Source organism: Capsicum annuum, chromosome 11, assembly GCF_002878395.1.
Source record: "Capsicum annuum cultivar UCD-10X-F1 chromosome 11, UCD10Xv1.1, whole genome shotgun sequence".
NCBI lineage: Eukaryota > Viridiplantae > Streptophyta > Magnoliopsida > Solanales > Solanaceae > Capsicum > Capsicum annuum.
This window is the reverse complement of record NC_061121.1, coordinates 151,211,889-151,236,161: the sequence shown is the minus strand read 5'-3', so window position 1 is coordinate 151,236,161 and position 24,273 is coordinate 151,211,889.

Here is a 24,273-nt window from a genome sequence, read left to right as displayed (position 1 = left end):
TAAAAAAAAACTATTTTGATAGGGCCTGATTTAGTTCATGAGGATATGGATAAAGATTAGCTACTTAGAGAAAGGATGAAAATATCTTAGATTTGTGATTTAATATGGTTTCATAGGACTTTTGACACTTAAAATGTTGAAAATATGCAAGTTACTTAGGTCTCTTAGATAGATATGATGTGTTTTGTGTTGTGTTTTGTAGAAAACCAAGTTTTGGAGCTGAAAAGGAGAAAAAATACAAAACTTGAAGATTTTGGGACACTTAATTGGGTACCTATTATGCATAGGTACTAATTACGCGGAGTAGGTGTCAAAATAAGTGCTAGAAAGTTGAAGATTAGAGATTTAGAAGCTGAAGAAATTTCACTATCACCTATTACAGGTCACCTACGGGCCGTAGGTAGTACCTACGTCCCATAGGTGATAGAAATCAGAAAGTTTAGAGAGTTTTAGGAGTTATTGAGAGACTAACACCTACGTGGGATAACCTATGGCCCGTATGTGGCCCAGTAGGTGGCCATCGACTCCAATTTCCCTCTTTTTTAGACTGGTTTCCTAGGTTTTCCATGTATTCTATAAATACTCTTTTGATGTTTTTAGTTAGTTTACACATATTTATTACTTACACAAATAATTTGATTCCATGATTTAATTTAGATCTTGGTATTGCTTTGTTCTTTGTTTTGGTTGATTATTTAGTTCGAGACATTGGATTTTAGTCATTAATTATTGTAAGGTTGATTTAATTCTTTCAGTTATGAATTGCACTGATTGTTTCACAATGACGATATACTAATCTCCTTTTTTGGTTTGTAGGAACCCTAGTGGATTATCAAGTAGGGGAAGTGCAATGTTGTCTCAAACCAATATCTTGCATGTATTGAGATCATAATTAGTTTAATAGATTTTATAGTGATTGCAAATTTTAGGATCTATTCACTACTTGTTTCACAAGCAAGGTAAATAGTAGGAAAAGAAGATCACAACAATAATTTAAAGTTAATTATAAAAATAAGATAATCACCGTCATCTACTTAAGATAGTTATCTTCATCTAATAACTTGAGCCTCAAAAGATAATAGTTAATCTTAGATCTAGGATAAGAGATAGTAAACTGACACTCTGAGGCTCAAAAGGTAAAGAGTAAAATTCACCAGTGAGTCCACAAGACAATTGGTGATACATAACTTATTAGTTTTTGCATGTAAGATATTAGGTTGGATAAACAGAGCACGATAAGCCTACGTAGTTCACACTTCTAATGTTCATTTTTAATTGATTACAACAAAAGAATTTCACATCTTGTTACTTTTCATAGTTTACAACATCAATCCCTCTATTTACTATCCTTTACTGCTCGTTGATTTTAGCAAGCTTGAGAGATAGTTCACGTATTTCCTGTGGGTTTTACCCAACCTGAGTTGGGTTACTATATTTTGCATCAAAAACTTTAACTTCAATTTATGATATATATTTGGGCGATATAAAATTTTTGGCACCATCATCGGAGATTATAGTGAGATTATTGATCAAATTTCTTAAAGTTTTTGGTTTTTTGTTTTATAGTTTTAGTTGGGTGTACGTCGTGTGCACCCAACACAAAGAGTTAAGGCCTTCCCTTACTCCCATTTAATACTAACCTAGAGAGAATCTTATAGCCTAATCATACGATGATAGAGAAAGTACATGAAAGTTATGTTGAAAGGCTTCAAAATAATCCTAATGATGTGCCTTACCTTCCTTCTAGAGTGTCAGACATTGTTGATCAAAGAATAGAGAAGTTATTTATAGAAAAAACTAATAACCAGAGGAAGGAAGCCGAAGCTCATAGTGTAGCTTAAGAGGATCAGAGCTTTCAAGACAGAGGCTAGTAGTTGACCATCGAGCAACACTTGATGGAAATTGAAATAGAGTTACAGGTGGTAAGCTCAATTACTAACAACCTATCAGTACGTATATCCATATGATGATCCAGCAGAGGACTTGGGATACGTTGAGCCTATCGATATAGGATCTATCCTTCTTTGTGCATTGCCACCGAAGGTGAAGTTTGACACTATTAGCGCTATGATCTAGTTGTTGAATCTAAAAGTTGTATTTCTGGGCTTTCTGACAGATGATGCAAATATGCACCTTATAAATTTCATTGGGATTTGCACTTTATACGTATAATAGGGTAGATCAAGAGGATCACAATCTCAGGTTGTTTCTTTTTTCTTTGGCCTGTGAAGCTAAATTTTGATTAGAGGGGCTTCCTCGAGGATCAATCACTCTGTGGAATGAGTTGCGGAGAAAGTTTTGAGATAATTTCTTTCCACCATCTTAAATGCTTCAGTTGAATGATAAGATCTATAATTTAGGCAGTTACATTCAGAATTGATGTATGAGGTGTGGTTATGATTCAAAAAGAAGTTAATGATGGTGCCTAACCATAGGATATTATGGTAGAGCTTACTTCAGATTTTCTATCGATCCCTTAACATTAGTTCGAGAGTTATGGAAGGAACTCTTACCGGTGGACCAATCATGTTCATATGCTAGGAGAAAATATCAAATATTTTATATCGTATCTCTTTAACCAACCAAAGATGGCATAGTCGGGAGGCAGAGAGAGGCACTAACAATTATGATATTGGTGCTTCCAATAAGCATAGAGTAGTTGACAACATAGTGGCACATGATGTTACTCAGCTAAGGACGGAGGTTGGGCTATTGACAAAGCAGTTCATAATTGTGTATTCTAAGAAAGTGAATGTAGTAGGCCTACAGGGTAAGGACTCGAGCTCGCATGATTAAGATTTAGACGAGGAGGCAAAATACCTTGATAGAGAATTGTCGAGTTTTTAAGCCAAAAGAAAAAGAAACCAAGGTCAAAACTATTATAGGGATTGGTGCAAAGATAGGAGAAAAGAGCGAGATGGTGACTGACGATGCAAGGATGATTTCAAGGAGAAGGGTTATGCATATGTTCCACCAGGTAGTCGTGGCTTGAGGATGGAGGCTATGTTGTCCAAGATAGTAAAGGTTCAGAAAAGTTAGGAAAATTGCCTTAAGAAGAATAGAGCAGGTATCTTAAGATTGAACCAGAAGGTAGAGTCGCATGGAACTCCAATAAAATAATTAGAGCATTAGTTTGGACAAATGTCTGCAACTTTGAATCAAAGGCAGCCCGACACCCTTTAGTGCAATACGATGTAGAATCCTAAGAACAATGGTCATTGTTTAGCCATCATCACATAGAGTGGTAAGACTACTGTTAATAAGACAAAGAATATTAGTGTTATGGTTGGTTATAGTATTGAATCATAATTACAAAAGGCGACAGGTGTTGATTATGATGCTGAGAAGGATAAAGGTAAAGGAAAAGTTGATGAGCCTGTAGTAAAGCAAATTCCACAACCTCTCACAACTTTTTATCTAAAGTTAAAGCATAAGAAGGAAGAAGGGAAGTTCAATAAGTTCATTGCCATATTGAAAAAATTGAGCTTGAACATCCCTCTTCTTGAGGCTCTTGAATAAATGCCAGGTTACATAATGTTTTTGAGGATGCTGGTGGATTTCACCACTATATTACTATTACTTTTAGATCTATGGCTTAATAGAAGGGTTATCATGGAGAATTCATAATCCCATGCAAAATTTGGACATCCAGCTTTGCCAGAGAATTGTGTGACATGGGAGCCAACATTAATTTGATATTCTTGGTTGTGTTAAAATAGTTGGGCTTGAGCCCCCTCGAAACCTACGATTATGCGGTTGTAGATGGCAGACCGTACAGTAAAGAAATTTGTGGGCATATCATTCGATATTTGGTGAAGGTTGACGACATTATTATTCTGGATGACTTTGTTATCCTAGATTGTGAAGTTGAATTCGAGATACCCATAATCTTGGAAAGACCATTCATGGACACAGGTAGAGTAATGGTAAATATGGAAAAAGAGTAGGTAAAGCTTAGAATGAATGATGAGGTGATCATATTCAACATCTGCAGAACTATGAAGTAGCCATTCGATAAGAGGGTGATGTCAGTTTCACATTATGTTGAATACCTAGTAGGCCACTCATTTGGTTGCATTGATGAATTAAGAGTAAGCAAGGTACCCACATTATGTTGCAATGTTAACTCAAGAGCTGCATGGGAGGCAACCCATGGGCTTGTTAGTGAAGTCTGAGTAATTAACTTAGCAACGTCATGCTGCAAAGTTAAAGCAAGCGTTGGGTGGGAGGCAACCCACTATTTTAGTGTTCATGTTATTTTTTTTATGGGTCTGTAGCATGAGTAACAACCTGGAACATGATAAATCATTTCTAAATTTAGAAAATTCTAAGTGAGAGGAGTCATTAACCCACTCATGTCGGTCATAATTCCTATTTAGGCTAGATATGTTGTGCAATAAATGTCAAATAGAGATTCTGAAACCTCCCCCAGGGTTATTTGAACACCCTAACTTGGCTCCTAAACCCTACTAAACTCAAAAATCTCTAAATCCCTCTTAAATTCAAACCATCCAACTTCACCTCCACTAAATATAAGGTAAGAAATATACTTTTTCTTTGTACCAACATGTACAATTGTGTGCATTATGCATTCATGATAGGGTTTCTCTTTATCTTTTCATATTTCACTTTTGGTTCTCGAAATCAAAGTTAAACTTCTTACCTTCAAATAGTATTATCTTGTGCTAAAATAAAACTAAGTAAGTTGGTATGTTTAAATTCTTGCAAAATATATAGAAACCAAAAAACTTTTGTGTATGATCTTGAATTAGCATAAAAACTTGAAAGTTATGCATTGTAGTTAACTAATTTCTTCTTGATCATACCCTTAATAGAAGTAGATGTTGAAAAGGTTAAGTAAACCCAAAAGTCTTGCATGCTTCTTGTGTGTTTGAACTTTGATTCTAGTTATATATGCAAATATTGGACTTACTTAAGTTGAGTACAAGTTACAAGGATGTAAAATGTAGGAAAAAATTGAAGTCTTACAATTTTGAGTTTTTCTTTATATTTTGTATACTTTTTGTTGGGAACTAACATTTGGGTTTTTATGTAATATGACAACAAAAAGGTTGTATGGTGATGGGACAAATTCCCCAAGACTAGTGGCTCGGTGGAGAAGTACCCAGTTGCTCTGACCAGAGCAGCGTGTCTGGGGACTAGAACCCAGAGACAAATAATGTATGAGACTATTTATAGAGCCACTCTAAGCATCTATCTTTAATCATGGACACAATGGGGAAGACAAACCACTTTTACTTAGGCTAGGGCTTAGCCATAGGTCAGTTGACCCATTCCCAAGCTGAGGATAATGTCAACCAGGATGTCACCACCATACTATCCCTAGTCTAAGTATGGAGAAGATGAGGATGAGGTAGAGTAAGAGCCGTTAGCAAAGGACGTCCATTCTAAGAAGGGGTCCCAGGATCAGTCTAATCACGATCCAATTACTCTATTATATTGGGGCAAGATGATTGTTGTCAATATAATAGCCCAACTTGAGTTGGTGTTGAATCCACGAGGAGTGTAAATAGTTTTACAATCCTGTGTATATTGATATTTACTAAGTGTTGACCTACAATGCATACTTAAAGCAAGACATAAATTAAATTGGGGGGGGGGGGGGGTACGAATTGAAATTATGTTTGAACAAAATTAGCTTGTGAAACTAAATGAGAGCAACAACTTTTGATTATATTCCAATGAGACAAATGTCTTAGGGCTATGCTTTCCTAGGGGAAATTAGTGTTTAGGTGCATGCGAGTGTAACTCTAATTCTAGTTAATGAATATATGGGTAGGCTAGGTAAGAGGATATGGTGTATGTCTTTAAGAAAAACACAAAAATTTCACACATAAATTTTTTCGAATACCTCATGGATGATCCAACACAATCAACCCACAACCTCAATTTGGCATCCCTAATTCTAGGATGATACCTAATACATAGAAAATTAATAATCCATCCTTATTTCTAAGACAATGTAATGGAATAAGTTCATATCTAATCTATTGCTCAAAAATACTTGTCACCCACATCCCTCTTTCAAGGGTGATGTGAGATCTATGGAAATACCCATATCCCTCCTCCAAGAATGGTGTGGAATTTAGGGAGATTGGGGATTTCACCCAGAACTACTTATTCAACATTAAAGTATTAGTAAAACCCCACATCATTAAATAAGAATTGAAGCTAACAATCAATACCAATACATATTAGCACCCTATTTAAACATAAACCTAAGATAAATGTTTAGCATCTCATATGATTAAAGAAAGTAAATATACCCTAGTGAGCATACAATGCTTCCATTCATAACAATACATGAATAATTCCAAATCTTTAATCCCAAGTCACAACTAAAATCCCTTGAAAAATTTAGCAACAACTGTCTTCCCCAAAATAGTAGGGGTTTCTCTACATAAAAATTGAATTCTAGTTGAAAAGATTCCTAAAAAGTGTAAGGGTTTTTCCCTTTTGAGAGTTGGAACCACCTTTTAAGATTACAAATCTATCAATAAAAGAATTTTACACAATCATAATTGCCAGTAGCTGATCGTGATCGCAACTCCCGCAATTTCCGTGAGCTAAACACGATCGACAAGCCTTGATCAAGCTTTCATTGGTCACAATCACGACCCTCAGACCGCGATTGTGGTAACTAAGGTCGATCCCTACTCTGAATTTTCTAGATTTTGTACTAACTTGTAATATCCTGATCGTTTCTTAAGCCTAAATCCATCTTTTAAATGGATATATATAACTTCTAAAGTTATTGATGTTTAAAAATTGTTGTACGTCACTAATTTCTACTTTTTTTCCATGTAGAGCATTGAATAATCTTTCCACCGATACCAATTTTATTGAAATCCAACATCGGATGAGGGAGTTATAGCCATTTTACTCAACGATATCGAATCGCCAAGGTCTGACAGTCGACCTCGCGGGCCGTCAGGTCCTTGGTGGACCATCAAGTGTCCCTTCAAGCCAAGGAAGTGACCCCTCTTCCTGGTCATTGTATGACAGCCAAGATGGTGGACCGTCAATAAGTTGACGGACCGTCAAGGGATCCAAACAAGTGTAAGGAAGGAGTTCCAAACAAGTTTATACATCTCAAAAATTATAATCCAAGGTATGTAGGGCTTGAACAAGAACACTCCTTTCGTTCTTGTGCCTAAAAATTTATTTTCTATTATTGATTTACATGATTTTGCAAATGGGTTTACACCCAAATTTCTTTATTTATGATTTATGAGATTTGAGTTGAATAAGTTTGATACTTATGATTATTTCACCATCATATTTCTTAAATTGAGAATTTATTCCATGAGTTGTATATTGTCATTATGTATTGATGATTTCTAAGCGATTTAAGACAAGTGTCATGAGTTATGCATTTCCATGAGTAATTTGACTATTGAACATATATATCGATATTTGAGATTAAAAGTCAAAATTGAGTCCCATGATGTTTCCTTAAATCTTTTGATATTTGAACATGATTCGAAAAGCAAATGTACTTGATGTTGAGAAAGATTGTATTGAGTTGAGTCGGGTTAGGAATTAACAAGATGTTTATGATTTACAGATAAAATATATATTTATGTTTTGGTTTTTAAAATAGACTCATGAGTTGATATTGATTAAGGTGGATTTCCTAATGCATTTTGAGCTGAGTCTAGGAGGAGTATTTAGCACCGAGCGGGAAATGTGGTATTTCTCCAAAAATACGTGCCACCATAGGATTGATGTTGATAATTGTGGGCCAGATGCCAAGTATGGGATTGTGATAATGAGATTAAGGCTGTACTCCCTGGAAAGAGTACAACACCCCTGCCAGTGTGGGGTTCTTTCCTTAGGAGGGCAAAACATTGGACTCCATGCGGCTCACATGGTGTATTTATGTCGATTATAAGAAACTCTCACGTATATAATGATTTAAATACCATGAGTTATCGAGTCACTCTAAGTCATGAGTTAAAGCATTTGAGCCGAGTTAAATAGTTTATGAGATTTATGAAGCATATGTTATTACTGGTGACTTCTGCAAATAATGTTTTAGATAATTCAAGCGAAGAGTGTTATTATTGTCAGCATGCATGATGTTCTTATACATTTATGATATTATTTAATATGTAGCATCCTCCCCCACATACTCAGTATATTCCCAAGTTCTAACTCCCATACTCTTTTGTATTCTATATTTCGTCATGATATAGGTTCAGGTGCTCAGTCTCAGTAGGGAAAGTGATCTTTGAGTACCTTCATCTATATATTTGTGGTTGGTGAGTCCTTATGGTTTGAGGACCTTTGTCTTTGATTTTGTCTTATTAATAGATGATTGTTTACTTTTCGTTCAGTACGAGTCAGTTGGCGATTTGTCCCAATGGCTCCTTAGTCCTATGTAGTAGAGGCTTTGTCTGACTAGTGTACCAGCGTGTACAGAGATTTCAGTATTTTGTTTGTACAAAGAAATATTACTTCATATTTTAGTATGTTTATGACATGGTTATTCCTCCTTATCTTAGCATGATTTGCGCTATAATGAGTTTTAAAAGTGATGACAGGCTTAGAGGGTTAGCTTGAGGCCACTTGTGGCTTTGAGCACTATGTGATGTCTCGGGATAGGTTCTTGGGGTGTTACAATCTTGGTAACAGAGCCTTAGGTTCAAGGAGTCCTATGGAGTCTAACAAGCCACATTACGTAGAGTCTTGATCATCGGTGTGTAGCGCGCTACATCTATGAGAAAGAGGCTACGGGGCGTATTAGGAAAAGTTATTTCTTTCTTTCAAGAATCTATTGTGCCTATGACTATTTGTCTCTGCAATTAATTGGTACTCTTTTATGACAGAAAATACCTCCTCATAGAGCTCGCAGAAATAATGAACGACCTCAACCTATTGATCCTTTAGGTGAGATGGTATCCTATGCTGAATTTCGGGCAGCTTTCTAAGCGCTAGTCCAGGCGGTCACCACCAACGCCCAAGCCAACACCCAGGCTACTGTTCCACCTCCACAAGGGAATAATTTTGTTGCATCCCAAGTTTGTGACTTTATGCGTATGAATCTACCTGAGTTATTTAGGTCAAAAGTAGGTGAAGACCCGCAAATATATTTAGATGAAGTGAGAAAGATCACTCAGATTATGCACATGAATGAGGAGAAGAGAGTTGAATTGGCTGCCTATCGAATAAAAGATATTGCTTATGATTGGGTGGAGATGTGGAGGAAGAGTAGAGGGGAGAATGATACTCCTGTGACTTGGCAATTATTACAAGATGCCTTCTTAAACAGATTCTTTCCCCCGGATCTGAGTGAAGAAAAATTAGAAGAATTTATGAACTTGAGACAGGGCCCCATGACAGTTAAGGAGTATTTCCATAAGTTTAACATGTTATCTAAGTATGTTACCACCATGATGGCTGATTCTAGAACTAGTATGAGTAACTTCTTGGTCGGTATATCTGGTTATGTTGTGAAAGAGTGTAGATCTGCTATGCTTAATAGGGATATGGACCTTTCAGGACTAATGTTTCATGCTCAGCAGATTGAAGTAGACAAAGTGAAGGAGAGAAAGAGTGAGAGGGAATACGAGAGTTAGATTAGAGCAACAGAGGTATAGTCAGGCTAGATTTTCTTTAGGGATCTTCCCTCAGTTCCAAAGTCGTTCTCTTGTGCCAGCGCCTTCATCAGCCAGTACTCCTGCATTCAGAATTAGGCAAGAGCAGGGTAATAGGCCTACTATATCCATGTCCCAGGATAGTATAAGTAATAGAACTAGTCTTTCCCCATGTCCTAAGTGCGGTAAAGACCATCTCGATGAGTGCTTAGTCGGTCAGAGGGGTGTTTTGGTTGCGGTAAGTTGGACCACAAGTTCAGGATTGCCCATATGCTAGAAAGGGGAGTTGCAATGTTTGGCCTTAGAGTAAGACAAGTGCTACAGCCTAGGTAGTTCATCCTACTCCTTTTTAGGGTGCCTCTTCTAGTACTGCAGGTGGTTAGCAGCAGAATTGCCTTTATGCTATACCACTTCGCTAGGAGCAGGAGAATTCACCAGATGTTGTAACGGGTACACTTTGTGTGTTTCATTTTGATGTGTATGTGTTGATGGACCCTGGGTAAAGTTTTTCTTATGTGACTCCGTTGGTGGTTGTGAATTTTGAAATTAGTGTTGAAAATATTTCTGAGTCTTTTCTAGTCTCTATACTAGTGGGTGAATCTTTTGTTGCTAAGCAAGTATATAAGAAGTGTCCTATCACTATCCTTCACAGAGTCATGTTTACAGATTTGATTGAGCTATACATGGTTGATTTTGACATTATTCTGGGTATAGATTGGTTTCAATCTTGTTATGAATCTATAGAATTTCATACTCGTGTAGTTAAGTTTCAGTTTCCCAATGAGCCATTCTTTGAGTGGTCTGGAAATTATACATCTCCTAAAATTCATTTCATATCCTATGTTAAATCTAGGAAATTGATATCCAAGGGTTGTATCTATCATTTAGTCCAAGTTAAGGACACTAAGTCTAAGACCCCAACTATTCAGTCTCTTAGTGTTGTCAATGAGTTTGCTGATGTTTTCCTGGATGATCTCCCAGGGTTACCTCCCGATAGAGAGATAGAATTCAAAATTGATCTTCTCCCTGATACACAGCCTATTTCTATTCCTCCGTATCATATGGCCCTCGCAGAACTTAAGGGGTTCAAAGAGCAACTCAAAGATCTTCTTGATAAGGGTTTTATAAGGCCCAGTATGTCTTCCTGGGGTTCACTCGTTCTATTCGTGCGAAAGAAAGATGGTTCATTGCGCATGTGCATGGACTATCATTATCTTAACAAGGTCACAGTCAAGAACAAGTACCCTCTTCCTAGAATTGATGACCTATTTAATCAGCTACTTTTCGAAAATAGATTTGAGATCCGGTTATCACTAACTTAAAGTTAGAGAGTGTGATATTCCAAAGACGGCTTGCTGCACTTGTTATGGTCATTTTAAATTATTGGTCATGTCCTTTGGGATAACGAATGCCCCGGTTGCTTTTATGGATCTCATGAATTGGGTGTTTAGACCATACCTAGATATATTTGTTATTATGTTAATAGATGATATCCATGTATATTTCCTGAGTGAAAACAACCACGTAGATCATCTCTGAATTGTCTTACAAACCCTTAGAGATTAGTAGTTATTTTCCAAATTTAGCAAGTGTGAACTCTGGCTAAGTTCTGTTGCTTTTCTGGGTCATATTATTTCTTCTGATGCTATTCGAGTTGATCCTCAAAAGGTAGAAGCTGCGGAGAATTGGTCTAGACCTATTTCCCCATTTGATATTAGGAGTTTTTTGGTTCTAGCTGGCTACTACCGTTGTTTTGTCAAAGGTTTCTCTTCCATTGCTGCTCCTTTGACCCGGTTGACCCAAAAGAAGGTTAAATTCTAGGGGTCAGATTCTTGCGAGAAGAGTTTTCATGAGCTAAAGACTCGACTTACTTCAGCCCCCGTGATGACCCTACCTAATGGTGTAAACGATGTTGGGGTATATTGTGATGCATCTAGAATTGGTTTGGGTTGTGTGTTGATGTAGAAGCGTAAGGTTATAGCCTATGCCTTCTGGCAGTTGAAACCTTATGAAAAGATATATCCGACCCATGACCTCAAGTTAGCTGCAGTGGTTTTTTCTTTGAAATCCTAGAGACACTATTTGTATGGTGTTTATGTTGATATCTTTATGGATCACAAGAGTTTACAGTATGTGTTCACTCAGAGAGAGTTGAATCTTCGGCAAAGGTAATGGTTAAAACTACTGAAGGACTATGATAAGGACTCAAAGTGTGTTGTATCACTCAAGCAAGGCCAATGTAGTGGCAGATGCCCTTAGCAGATTGTCCATGGGTAGTGTAGCACATGTAGAGAAAGATAAGAAGGAGTTAGCTCATGAAGTGCACCGTTTAACTAGGTTGGGTGTTAGATTGGTCGACTCAGCTGAGGGTAATGTTTGGATTCAGAGTAGTTAAGAATTTTCCCTAGTTTTGGAAGTAAAGGAGAAGCAGGATATGGATTCTTGTTTGAATGAATTGAAAGCTTCTATCAAAGACCAAAAGATAGAGGTTTTCTCCCAAGGGGGAGATAGTGTATTGAGATTTCAGAATAGATTTGTGTGCCTGGTGTTGATGATCTGAGGCAGATATATATGGCTGAGGCGCATGGCGCACAATATTCTATTCATCTTAGTGCAACCAAGATGTACCACGATTTATGGGAAATTTATTTGTGGAATGGTATGAAGAAGGATATAGCGAAGTTCATAGAGAAGTATACAACTTGCCAGCAGGTAAAGATAGAGCACCAGAGACCTGGTGGTATGATGTAAGAATTTAACATTCCTACTTGGAAGTGGGAAGTGGTGAATATGGATTTCGTGACCAGTTTACCTCTCTCTCATCGTTACCATGATTCTATTTGGATTGTTGTAGATAGGTTGACTAAGTCAGCACATTTCCTACCAGTACATACATCTTTCACAGTAGAGGACTATGCTAAGCTATATATTCGAGAGTAAGTCAGGTTGCATAGAGTTCCATTGGAGACTCTGTTGTTGTTGATCTGTCATAAAGTTGTGATGCTTAAAATAACCTTTCGTATGATGAAATCCTGGTTAAAACCCTAGATTATCAACTCCGTAGACTAAGGAACAAAAAAGTTCCCTTGGTTAAAGTTCTGTGGCGAAATCAATAAGTAGAGGGTGCCACTTGGGAAACAGAAGCAGATATGCCATCTAGTTACCCTCATCTTTTCTCCGCGAGTCCAAATCAAGATGAAGGTAATATTCCGCTAATTTAGTTTCCTCCTAATCTAATGGATTCAGCTATATGGTTATTCCCTTTATGATTCGTGCATTTGGTGAAGTACTCAAAAGTTGAGAGTATAGTGAGCCCTTTAATATGAGTCATTGCAGCTGGGCGTCCTCATTTTCTCTTGTTCTTGGCCAAATTTGCAATATCCGAAGACGAATGTGTCCAAGGGGGAGATATTATAATACCCCGATTATTTCTTAAGCCTAAATCCATTTTTCGAGTGGATATGTATGACTTCCAAAGTAATTGATGTTTAAACAATGTTGTATTTCTCTAATTTCTAATTTTTTTCATGTAGAGCAATGATTAATCTTTCCATAGATACCAATTTCATTGAAATCCGACATCGAACGAGGGAGTTATAGACGTTTTATTCAGTGATATCGGATTGCCCAGGTCTGACGGTCGACCTGGCGGACCGTCAGGTCCTTAGTGGACCATCAAGTATCCCATCAAGCCAAGGCAGTGACCCCTATTCCTGGTCATCGTGTGACAGCCAAGATGGTGGACCGTCAAAAAGTTGACAGACCGTCAAGGGATCCATCAGGTCAAGACAGAATGTCTCGTTTCTGGGTCTCGAGTGATGGATGACTTGGTGGACCATCAATTTCCTGACGGACCATCACTTCGACCATCACATTGAGGTTGAATGTTCCAATTTTGGAACTCGAGTGACGGACGATCTAGTGGACCGTCAGGAGACTTGACGGACCGTCAGATCGACTGTCATAGGCCCGATCAACGAATTTCAGCTTTTTCAAAAGGGCATTTTGGTCATTTCTACCCCATATGGTCTTATATATATATATCCTAGTGGAGAATATCCATTCATTTTCCTTCTTTCCTCTTCTAATAAATATCTCGAAATTAGGGTTTCTTCCAAGACCCGAAAATTCAATCTTCTTCTAAGAAACTCAAGGATCTTCCATAGATTTCTCCAAGTTATTCGAGAATTAAGTTCCCCAAGTCAAGGGCATCAATAATCTTGGTCTAAAAGTGTAAGTAATAAGTTCCAAACAAGTTTATACATCTCCAAAATTATAATCCAAGGTATGTGGGGCTTGAACAAAAACACTCCTTTTGTTCTTGTGCCTAAAGATTTACTTTCTCTTATTGACTTACATTATTTTGCAAGTGCGTTTACACCCAAATTTCTTTATTTATGATTTATGAGATTTGAGTCGAATAAGTTTGATATTTATGATTATATCACCATCATGTTTCTTAAATTGAGAATTTATTCCATGATTTGTATATTGTAATTATGTATTGATGATTTCTAAGAGATTTAAGACAAGTGTCATGAGTTATGCCTTTCCATGAGAAATTTGCCTATTGAACATATATATCAATATTTGAGATTGAAATTCAAGATTGAGTCCTATGATGTTTCCTTGCAGCTTTTGATATTTGAAAATGATTTGAAAAGCAAATGTACTTGATGTTGGGAAAAATTGTTTTGAGTTGAGTCGGGTTAGGAATCCACAATATGTTTATGATTTACAGATGAGATATATATTTATGTTTTGGTCTTTAAAATAGACCCATGAGTTGAGTATGGGATTGTGATAATGAGATTGAGGCTGTAGTTCCTGGAAAGAGTACAACAGCCCCGCCAATGTGGGGTTCTTTCCTTAGGAGGGCAAAACATTGGACTCCATGCGGCTCACATGGTGTAGTTATGTCGGTTATAAAAAACTCCCACGTCTTCAATGATCTAAATACCATGAGTTACTGAGTCACTCTAAGTCATGATTCAAAGAGTTTGAGTTGAGTTAAATGATTTATGAGATTTATGAAGCATATGCTATTACTGATGACTTCCGGAAATGATGTTTTAGATAATTCAAGCGAAAAGAGTTATTATTGTCAGCATGCATGATTTTCTTATACATTTATGATATTATTTAAAATGTTCCATCCAACCCCACATACTCAGTATATTCCTAAATACTAACTCCCATACTCTTTTGTATTCTATATTTCCTCATGATATAGGTTCAGGTGCTCAGTCTCAGCAGCGACAGTGATCTTTGATTACCTTTATCTACATTTCTGTGGTTGGTGAGTCCTCATAGTTCGAGGACCTGTGTCTACGATTTTGTCTTGTTAATAGATGGTTGTTTACTTTCAGTTCTGTACAGTTAGTTGGTGATCTGTCCCAATGGGTCCTCAGTCGTATGTAGTAGAGGCTTTGTGAGACTAGTGTACCAGCGTGTGCATAGATTTCAGTATATTGTTTGTACAGGGCAGTATTACTTCATATTTCAGTATGTTCATGACATGGTTATTCCTCCTTATCTTAGCATGATTTGTGTTATAATGAGTTCTAAAAGTGATGACAGTCTTAGAGGATTAGCTTGAGGCCACGTGTGGCCTCAGCACCATGTGACGTCTCCGGATAGGTTCTTGGGGCGTTACATAACTTTTCCATTTTTGTTCTCTTTTAGCTCACTTCACTTGTGTTTTTCCATTTACCTGTAAACCTGCAAACCATGAGAATTAGTGCATTCAAATGGAAATTTTGCCTCATTTACAAAATTTAACCATAGTAGTGTGCATGAATTTAGACATCAATGAGTGGTAAATTTACCACTCATCAACACTCCCAACTTATGGCTTTGCTTGTCTTAAAGAAACACTACTTCTTATTTAATGAGATTATGTAATTTTAAGCCCATTCATACGATCAAATAATCACAGTGATTACGAACTTTGTTAGCACCAAAAAGTATCTCTCAAGCATAGGAAAAACAATTCTCAAAACTTCCCTCACACTAAACCACACTTTCAAGGATACAAAAGACTTTAAAGAACAATTAAGAAATAATCACTAACTCTCTAGAAGTGATTCTCCATCGATAGCGACTTGACTACTCTCTTTTACCTTATTTTTCAGAAGACGATAGTTTCACCCACCTCAATTGGTCTACATGCTTTCCCAAGAAAAGAAATCTTACACACCAAATTATCTATCATGCAACAAGGGATTAAAATGCAAGAGATCACCCTCACAAAGATTCTCTCAATGCGAACACGTATCATACTATATTCTTGTCCTTATTTCCAGTCACCACTAGTTTGAATACACTTGGTTGGAGATCTCAAAGGGCTTTATCAATCTTTTAATATAGGCTTAGGAAAGGGTATGATATCATTTGGGAACAAAGTGACTACACCCTCATTGAACATCACCTCACACTATTCCAGAAAACTTCTCACTATGGGCCACTTTATTTGTTTTCATTTCACATATATGCCTAATTTCACTACCTTGATTCACCCTTTTCTTCTGAAAGCATTTTCTCATTTCTTTCTTTTGTGCAATCCATGGTTTTCCTTCTTATGATAATTCCTTTTTATATTTTACTTCTCCACTTACTCTCTGTACTTAACTTTTAGGCATCCACTTGCAATACCATGGACCAAGGTCACCTCTTCCAAGACTTACCACCCCCAACCTAGGCTTTTTGCCTCAATTTGCATTTTTAAGTTCAAGGAGAGTAGGGTTCAAAAGAGGGGTAAAATTAAAATGGATCAAGGCTTATAATGTGGCTGTCAATAAAAGGCTTGAAGCCTCAAAATGGGTGATGAAGGATACTATTCTATGTACGGGTAGGCTCTGTAGGCTAAAATGTGTTTCCATGTTCACAAACAAGGCTTATGATCATTTCACAAACTAAGCATAATCATAATTAACCTTGAGATATTAACGTGGCAAGTTCTAGATGATACAAGCAAGAATGAGAGTTAAATAACTATGCTCACCACACAAGACATGCAAACTTTTCAAGGAGGATCGATTTCATTTATTACTATAGGCAAAAGGAGGGATTTACCATATACTACCAACTAAGGACTTTGGAGTCAAAAAAAAGGGTAAAGAATTACTAAAAAATTATTGCCAAGCCCTTGGTTTTCATAAAAAATGGATGGAGAAGGGTGTTTTCTTTGCATTTACACACACAAAATTTGATATTGATGGCACCAACCCATGACTTCATCTCACATTTCATCTCTCATGAGGGAAAACCATATGGCTACTCATACTTTCCCATAGATATAAGCATGTTCCTAAAACTCTAATGCTACAGGAACGTAGACTTTCCTTGTATTTGTCGATCAAAACCCGAACGCGATGATTTTCCCTTAAGAATGTCGTCACTCAATCTATCATAGGGAAAATATCATCCGACATCATCATAAATAAGATACAAGAGTAAAATAAAAATATAAGAATAAAAATAGATAACTAATCCATGAAATGTAGGCCCCATCAAGGTGATTGAATATTGCAACCCAAAATAAAAATATGATCATCCAAATCATCCAAAATTAAAATAAAACATGCAAGCAGATATCCAAATAATACAGACTAATAAAATAACTATGGCTACTAAGAAAACGGGCACCCCAACTCAAAGTTTGTAGTGACCTTACTGCATAATCATCAAAGCATAAGAAAGGGTAAAGTATAATCCCCATAACCACATCATGCACTGTCGTCGCTCTTGTTGTTTGCATCATCTGAATCTGACCATATAACTGGGACCTCAACATCACTATAATCCCAGGGTGATGGAATTGGAATTCTATCTTTGGGTTTCAGGACCTTCCATAGGCCCTTAACCCCCTTCCACATCTTCATAATAAACTTATCTCTCTTTTTACTCTCTTCTTCATTTTTCCATGAGACTCATTGATATCCCTATGTGACTATGCTAAGGACAAGTAGGCTCTCTCAAGCCTAGAAATGGTGACTCCCTGCTCCTACTGATCAACTGGAAGTTACTCATAGTCAGTCTGAGCAACATAAGAATGGCGAGCAGTAGACTACCCTCTTCGCCCTATAGGAAACCCAAACACATCGACATCTCCTTAAATGTCCCTAATGTGGATGGCCTGGAAGAGTCTATGTACTCATCTATCGACTTTTATAAGTCAATCTTCCTCTTCTTGCTCTTACCAAATGTACCATCACCCCAAATCTTGAGAAGGTAAATAGGGTTATTTGGATGCACCCAAGTGTCGCTGGGATACCCCTCAACCCTGGCTTTCTTTAAAGCTATATGATTAATGAAGAAAATGAGAGTATGGAGCCACTTCAGTTCTTGAAATGCCTCATGTCCAAAAGCACAAGCCATCCAATATTAAAAGAAATCTTTTCTAAGGTACATGCAACCATCCGGGCTCGCACATCTAGGACATAGGTCATGTGAGTGCATGGGGAAACCTGACTACAATAATGACTAACCATATCCCTGCCTCAGCCGTGAAATCATACAATGATATATTGGTAGAATCCCAAGGGATCTCTCTACTAGGACACAAATTTTCAACTAACCAACTTTATTACTCACACCACTTTGCCTTGAATTAGGCCATGCCCTCATCCAGTAGCCCATATAGGTCATTTATCTGCTCGGCCCCGAAGTGAACATTATTACACTGGATTGTTACAACTAGTTTGGAGAAACATAATATTCTATGTTTAGTTTAGAACTCCCTTACCTAATGTTCATTCACCCAATAAGGATTCGGGCCAAAAAATCGCCACCCTATGGCCACTAGTCTGTCATGAAATGCCAGGAGCTTGTTCGATACCTTATCCAAGCATATGCCTCGCTCTGGGAGTATTTTTGTCTTGGGGATGTTAGCACAGTACAAAGTTTGGCACAATAGGGCCATGATATGAGTTTGGTAATAATCTCTCATCTTGAGCTTTGAAAACCTAAGAACAACACAACAACATTAAGCATCATCATTTTTGTGTAAAAACTATGTTATGTTATTTAATTAAGCTCATTGGATGTTGTCATGATAATTTTTGGGCAAGAAATAGACTTGCAGGATTTTGGTCTAGGCTAAAAAATAACCTCAGATATCACAATCGTGGGCCATTGAACCACAATTATGCTAATGCAATCACAATCCTATGACTGCAATCGTGGTAGTTGAGGCATTGTTAGATGAAATTTCTCCAAAATACAAAATGTACAATTTCAATGCCTATTTGTAATCCAAAGTAAAAAATTATATTAAGAGCAAGAAACATAGTCTCTAGGTACTCAATCATGCCCTTAGAACATGGGATTACTAGTAATGAATTTGTTCAGGTAGTTAATTGAACATATGGTGTGCACCTACTATTTCTATCAATTTTGAATAAATTAGGGTACTCAAGACTTCCCCATCAAAGTACACACCAATAATAATAGCTAAGAACACAAACAAGAATATTTAAACCAAGGATTTAGCATGCAAAACATACTTATCGGTCATTCCTAAAACAAGGGTTCTAAGGCCTACACTTTTGAAAAAAAAAGAGAGAAAATGATGCACATACTGGATTGAGAGATGCAGAGGGGATGATTATGCACTTTTGGATGCCCAGCACACAATCACAAATGGGGGCAATTTGAAAGGGAGTATGGGGGCAAAATTTTTGGTCGACTGTTCATATTACCCAATCCTGACCAAGATCGTGATCAAAGTTTTGTGATTGCGGTTGCATTGTGATTATTATCGCGATAGCACCTGTACCACGATCACGTTAACAGAGGCCAATTTTTGGTCCTCAGTTTTCCCTTATTTAACCCACTACTCAAATTCACCATACTTTCCTTTACTCATCATTATTCAAAACACATTATAGCACCATAATTTCTTAGATTAATCATAAACAAAAATAAAACCTACTCTTATAATCAAAATTCAAAGTATATGAGCGACTTTTATGACATTGATGGGTTGCCTTCAATCTAGCACCTAATTTGTCATCACAGCACGACGGTCTTTAATCTCCAAGTTGGTTACTTAAGGGATCCATATTCAACCTTCATGTCCACTACATCAATGACAGATACCACTTGAAGTTCTATTGATTGTTTCTCGATTATACACACCGGAAAGAAAACTTCATCATTTTGAACCCAGAACTTTATTTCCCCATGATCTATATCAATAATTGCTCTCATGAATGATAAAAAGTGACTACCAAGAATAATGGGTACTTGTTGGTCGATTTTACAATCAAGGACAACAAAGTCCATTGATAAAATGAAATAATCAACCTTCATTAATACATCATACAAGACTCTAATTGGTTTCTTAATAGAGCAATCCTCCATTAAGAGCCTCATTCTTATAGGAGTAATAGTTCCCAAACCATATCTTTGATAGATTTCATATGGCATTAGATTGATTCTTTCACCAAATTCATACACGGCTTTCTCAAATTTGTGTGTCCCAATAATGCAAAGGATTGTAAAGGCTCCCAGGTCCTTTTTCTTTTCCACTATAGCAGTAGTCATGATAGTGATACAACCATGGGTAACTTCAATAGTTTCACCATCCATAAGAAGCTTTTTGGCATCAATGTCTTCATTAGCTTAGTATATCCCAGAATTTCATGAATGGCTTCTAGCAATGGGATATTGTTGAATAATTACTAAGATTGGAGAGGAACTCCTTGAATTTAAATTCTTTTCCTTTTTCTTGAGTCTTTGAGGGAATAGAGGAGGGATTTTCATTAAAGAAAAGGGGTCACATTGGAGCACATCACCCTAAACTACTTTAGGAGCTCCCTTCTCATTAACAATATCTTCAGTTATCATAGGTTCTGTATCATCCCCTTCTTGAGACTTTGGAGCCTCATCATTTAAATCACTCACATTGTAACGCCCTAAAATCTCATCCCAGAACGTCACACGATGCTTAAGGCTAAAAGTAACCCCAAGCTAACCTTTTAAGCCTTCTACTACTTCTAATACTTACTTTAGGATATATAAGTCAAACAACAACGCTATATCATATCAAATCTTAACTAAAACAACTGAAATAATCATCTGAGAAATCAATACTAAAAATTTAGAGTTCAACTACTAGTCTAGTCCGACAAGCCTCTACGTACTAATGATCTAGAGAGTCATTGGGACAAACCCCCAACTGACTTGACTGAACTGAAAGCCATAACAACTGATATAAAAACTAGAAATATGAGAAATAGGTCCTCAAACCATGAGGACACACCAACTGCAATGTAGACAAAGGAACTCGGGAATCACTGTCGCGGCTGAGACTGAGCACCTGATCCTAAATTATGAGATAATGTAGCACACGGCCGTATATGCGGTCAGTACTTTGAGGATGTCCTAGGTATATGGGGGTGTATGTAATAATTAAATAACAATATCATCAATCTTTATAGAAATCTGCTTGTTGATATAACTTGCTCACATAGCTTGAATAAGACTAAGAATGTAAATCTTATAAATTATGAATAATGGAACGTATAGTATAAATCGGATGAGTCAATATACTTATTTCTAAAATTTGTAGTTCTATTCCCTCCTCAAAACATATAGACTAAGTTGAAAAGTACTCACCTCTGTATCTGAAAACTAAGACTAAAACTTTAAAACTGAAATCTCAAGTAAAGCAATATTTGAATAAGTTTGTGAGTCTTTACACTTAGTATCTAAAAATCTTTACTGACAAGGATATCTTTCAAATCTTTAAGGGAAATAACTCATCTCAAAGAAACATACCTTAGGATATTTTCTTTTAAAATAAACTATACTGCAAGGGAGGTTCTCTTAACCGACATACACCATGAGAGCTACATAGAGTACAACGTTTTTTCCTCCTAAGGAAGAAACCTCATGTTGGGGAGAGGTGTCATGCTTTTGCTAGGGAGTATAAACTCAACTTAGTTATCACTATCTTGGCCTAAGGCCCATAAATCTCAATCCTATGGTGGCATGTAGTTCTGGGGTATGAAACCATAGTAACTTACCCAACTCTGTGCAAAATACTACTCCCTTTAGTTAGCTACACTCATCTCCTCGAAATCCACATTAAAACTTGCATAAGGTTTCATTAGGAAACCAGTTATGCATTTAACATTATATGAATAACTTTGGGAAGTTGATTTCAAAACTCATGTAAGGATAAAAAGAACAAATACTATTTATTCTATTTAATATCAACATATCAACTCATATAAATGCATGGCAAATCGTCATGCTTTGTATGATTCTTAAAATTATTCAATGATACCAAAATGATAACTTCAAAACATAATCTCATGCTCAATTCAATGGAAAACTATAAACAATGTCTCAAATCATGCTCATGGTATTTAATATCATAAAAGAACATTCTTTAATTAAAAAAAACCATGAAATTTCATTAATCAATCATATTATACACAAAATTCCTCAACAAGATACATAGGGTATAAATCCAATATTTAAAATCATAAGAAATTCATAAAACATAACTTTTGGACACAAGGGCGAAAGAATCTCCCTTGTTCAAACCCCACATACCTTAGAATATGGACTTTGTATGAAATCTCTCTTTTATGACTCTATTCGCTACTTTGAACGGATATTCTTGATGCTCTTGGTCTGGGGATTCCGATTCTTGAAGAAATTTGGAAAAGTGATGGTTAAATCTTGAGTTCTCTTGAACTTTGGGTTGAAACCCTAGAAAGTTTTCTTGGTAAATTTTAGAGAAGAAGACTATATTTTGGCATTTGGGGACCTTAATCCCATGTTATGAATGATAGAGAGTGAGGGAAAAATGATAAATTTCCCCCTTGGATGTAGATTTTAAAAGGTGAAAAACTAGGCATCGATGCTGTAGGCGACGCGATGTGTCGTTGGTATCGACGTGATAATCGATGAGTCATGCCATGATCGTGTTGAGCCTCAGTACTTTGACAAGCAGCTCCTGCACAAAAATTGACCAACATGATAGGTGATGCGGCGCGCCAAGATCGCGTTGGTCCACTATTTTAGGACATCAAACATGGTCTTAATATGGAGCTAAAATTCTGAAACTTGTCCGGAAACACCTATTGACTTCCTTAATCATGAATTAGCTAAAATATCAACTATCGAAGGTAGGGAAGATTGGTAATAATATCCTTAAAGTTTCAAGGCTCAAGAGATGGCTAAGTCTCAACACTTAGCTAGATTTTCTAAGTCTAGGAACTTTTTGGGCATCGTTTAAGGGATTTAGACGATGAGGATTTTGTGGGTTCTTATAATATCTCCCCCTTGGGAACATTCATCATCGAATGTCACTAGTTACGCTAAGAATATAGAGAGAACTGAAGATGTACAACTGAAATTATTTACTAAGCTGACTCTACATCGTCATAAACTTTGAGTACTTCAGAGAATGCATGGACTCATAATGAGAATAGCTATATAGATGAATCTTTGGTTAAAGAGGAGCTGAATTAAGGAAGAATAGTATCTTCGATTTGATCTGAACTTATGGAGAAGAGATGGGGGTACTTGGCTCGCATATTTTCTTCTGCTTCCCAAGTAGCACCCTCAACCAACTGGTTTCTCCACAAAACTTTGACCAAAGGAACTTCTTTGTTCCTTAGTCTTCGAATCTGATGGTCTAGGATCTCAAGTGGAATCTCTCATATGAAAGACTGTTCTGAATGCCTGAGCTCTCTGAAGGATCTACTACAATGGAATCACCAATGTTCTTCTTAAGCATGGAGACGTGAAAGATAGGATGAACAAATGACAAATCATCAGGCAACTCTACCTCATAAGCTACTTTCCCAACACGACTTAGAATTCTATAAGGGCCAACATAACGGGGACTAAGCTTTCTCTTCTTGTCAAATCTCTTCACTCTTTTTATGGGTAAGATCTTTAAATACACCAAATCACCTACCTCAAACATGAGGTCCCTTCTCCTCATATTTGCATATAACTTCTGACGACTCTAAGCTATCTTTAATCTCTCTATGATCATCTTGACTTTATCTATAGCCTCAAATACTGCATCAGGTCCAATCAAAGATGCCTCACCTACTTCAAACTAAACTTTGGGTGATCTACGTCTCCTCTCATAAATATCCTCAAATGGGGCCATTTGAATGCTAGAATAAACACTATTTTTATACGTAAATTCAATCATTGGCAAATACTCATCCCAACTTTCTTTAAAATCAAAGGCACATACCCTCAACATATCTTCCAGATTCTGGATGGTCCTCTCAGCCTTACCATATATATATGGATGAAAGGTGGAACTAAGATGTAGTTGGGTACCAAGACCCTTCTAAAAAGCTCTCCAAAACTGGGAAGTAAACTGAGTACCTTTATCTGAGATGATAGACAACGGAACTCCATGCAATCTGACCAACTCTCGGATACAACTTACCACAATCCCCAGCTGTATAAGATGTATGTACTGGCAGGAAATATACTAACTTAGTCAACCTATCTACAACAACCCAAATAGAATCATGATGATGAAGAGAAAGGGGTACACCAGTCAAGAAATCTATATTCACCTCTTCCCATTTCTAAGTGGGTATACTAAAATCTTGCATTGCACCACCAGGTCTTTGGTGCTCTACCTTAACTTGTTGACAAGTTG